This window comes from Centruroides sculpturatus, unplaced genomic scaffold, assembly GCF_000671375.1.
Source record: "Centruroides sculpturatus isolate CEXI.00-Female unplaced genomic scaffold, Cexi_2.0 scaffold553, whole genome shotgun sequence".
NCBI classification, from domain to species: domain Eukaryota; kingdom Metazoa; phylum Arthropoda; class Arachnida; order Scorpiones; family Buthidae; genus Centruroides; species Centruroides sculpturatus.
Window position 1 is genome coordinate 499817 of NW_019384837.1, and position 3279 is coordinate 503095.

The window sequence follows — 3279 nt, forward strand, 5'->3', positions numbered from 1 at the left end:
TAAAGTTTTTCTCTTGCAAAAAGCATACATGACAAGTTACCATAATTTCTTATTCGAATTGTTTATTTAATTCTTTTTAAAATGATCATCATAAAGAAGAATTGAGGAAAATTTAAAATATAACATTCATTGAATATTAAATGTATTAAACACGGAAACTTGTGACAATTGTTGGATTACAGGGTGTGTCAGATGTTAATAAAATCACTATTGTTGTTAATAATAATGATGTACAGAAATTAATCCTAGAGATGTTATTACAGTCATGCTTTATAAATATTTGCATAAATTATAATCGATAGTTTACAAAGAACACAAATTCAGTATAGATGTTGATAATCCTCTCAAAAAGTATTATATTGACCGACAAGGGAATCCAACCATCGTTTTTAGTGTTATTATATATAAACTTCCTCTGTCTGTCTGTCAGCCCGCCTGTTCTTCGTTAATCTCGAGAACGGAGTTAGATAACGGCATGACTCGTGTTAACAGGAAAAGTGTGATGTATATGAGCAAGATACTACTAAAATTGAAAGCATTGTGACGATGTCACAATAAATAATTGCTCGTTATATAATATTCTGTGTTATTATAATAATAAATATTTGAAAGTAGAAATTATCATCATCATTGTTAAAACTTCTAAATTTTAAAATCTTCTTTAATCGAGTTCTCATATAAATTAATTATCGGATTAATTTATATGTTAATTTGTAATTATAAGTACTGTACATTTAGGATTAATTACCTTATAACATAAAAAGAGATTAGAATTGTTTAACACAATTTGAATTTGTGGAAAGTTTACTGTTTAAGATATTTGCAAGTAAAATATTGTTGTAACAATCGATTGGTTAGAAAAGTAAATATAAACATTCCTTTGGAGGAAAGTAATTCCTATAAACTAGGAAAGGAGAGAATGAAGGGGCGACGAGGAAAATACATGCGAAGAATTAGAATTTCAAAATTAATACAGATGAGTTAAGCTTTGTTTAGTTATTTTATCTTTATTAATTTCATCCCTTAATTTAGTAGAATTAGTAAATAAATTTAACTGGATTTCAGCAAGAGATTTACTAGTTAATAACCTCAACTATTCTTTAATCATGCTTAATGAAATAGAAAACCAATCTACGATTTTCGATCGAAGTCTGACAAATTTGCTTCTCTTCTCGAACGAAATTGCATTTGCTAATGCTAGGCAACACATACTACAGGGTTCCATTAAAGTACCGGTTATAATGGACATAATTGAAACCGGCTGTGTATTGAACTCTCACTCTTGAAAAGTCGAAATGTACCTTGTACTTATCAATATGAATGAAAAGTTGATAGAACGTTCTGTACTTTCAGGAAAATCTTGAAGTTTCGAATAGAATTCGAACCCGGATCCCTCCTTCTTGGAAGGGGAATATTGACAGAACCTTCACGTTTTTTTTTTTTTTTTTATCTTTTAAATAATACACTCTACTATTAGTTTAGTTTTAGATTCTAGATTTAAAAAAAAAAATGTATTTCTATTAATATGTATTGGGACCTCAAGTATCATTATTATGTTTTTTTTTTTTATCTTTTAAATAATATACACCTGAATACTTTGTAAAATTAGAGTTTTAATGATTGCAGAGCTGTAGCGTTAGTCTGCTGTCCATCTGTCCTTCCTTAATCTAGAAAATGCGGTTAAATAGACGGAATTCGAGACCAGATATGGAAAGCTTAGGTGTGGGAGGGCTCTATTAATTGTATAATAACTTCCGATCTGCAGCAGAAGCCATGTTATTTCAATCCAAAAATTTTCAGAATAAATATAACCCGGCATGACTCTATTGTTAACTGAAAAAGTATGATGTACAGGGTCACGACATAATAAAATTGAGAGCATTGTGACAATGTCAGAATAAATAGTAGCTCGTTAAGATCGAAATAACTTCATGTATCAGTGATTGATTATAATTTAAATAAATATGTAAGCGACAGTGCTATTATACAGTTTACTGGATTACTTTTCGATGGTTGAGCCGCTAGATTCAAAAAATTGAATTTTGTAAGCAGTAAATACAACCGTAAAATCAGTGAATACGTAGGAAACTATACAGAAGAAACATAACAAAAAATAAAAATATACTAAGACAAAGCCAAAAAAGTCACACCAACAAGGTCATAAAATATAATTTTCCTTACTAATAGTAACGATATTGTAAACAATATTACATATTGAATAACTTTTTAATTAACCAGATTTAATATTACAGTACTTATGTACAATTAATTATAAACAGTTATAGTCAATTCCTTAAATAGAGGACGGAGCTTGTAAAGACTTTNAAGAATATTATTGTCGAATAAGATTATTTATATGGTATAATATAGCATAACACTATTTTTCTGTCCTCGAATCGAATAATTTCAATTGAATATTGAAGAAGTAAGCAGAAGAGATCCTCTTAGGAAGGTTTCATTGATATGCTTTTATTGAAAAATATCAAATAAAATAGAAATGAAAGGAAAAGTTTTAATTTAAAAGAATAAATGAGTTATTGTACTTCAATAGGAAACGACGAGTGACACATAAATCAGATTAAAGAATTATTCAGAGTCAATACTTATTGAAAAATATAATCTAAGATCGAATTAGAAAAGTATCTCTATTTGTTTATTTTTAATTCATTATTAAATGAAATGTTCTCTTTTAATTCATCAATCATGCGGTCTTGGTCTAATATTTATTTTTAATTAAAATAATAATAAATGCAAATATATATATATATATTGCCTGAGACATTTTTTTTTTTCAAATTAAAAATTTCCTCATATCAATGTAAAACAATTCACTTTAATTGAATCATACATTTGACAATATTTTCAAATAATTCGATGAATGCATGGAAGAGTGTCTAAGGGGAAAATCATCTTCAAATAAAGTAAACTGCAGACACTATAAGTTGAGATGATAGGATATGTTACATAATTCAATCTGAAAAATATAAAAATAATTATTATTTAAATTATTGATTAGATTATTACATAACTTGAAAAATTTCTATGCTTATAAAGATTATAAGTTATAAAAGCCTAGGGCATTTGTGCTTTAAGGGCCCCAGTATTAGCACAGTATTTTTAGCTAATGGAAATTTAATAGACTCTTAATGTTAAATTTAAATAAATAAATATATATATATATATTTTAAAAACACAAGAACTTATTTGAATTTTAGATTGGTATATTCTTGATAGTAATTGGGGTTATGCCAATTTGGTATCGCTTGCAAGCAAGTAATG

At 27.3% G+C, this 3279-nt stretch overlaps 1 protein-coding gene across 1 annotated transcript in view; it reads right to left on the minus strand.

Moving 5' to 3' along the window:
• Positions 1–2756: 2756 nt before the first annotated feature.
• Positions 2757–3279, minus strand: part of LOC111630234 — a 6290-nt gene continuing 5767 nt past the window's right edge. Inside the window, exon 5 of the mRNA XM_023374300.1 lies at positions 2757–2974. The gene's annotated coding sequence lies outside the window, so the exon portion shown is untranslated. The remainder of the gene's footprint in view (positions 2975–3279) is intronic.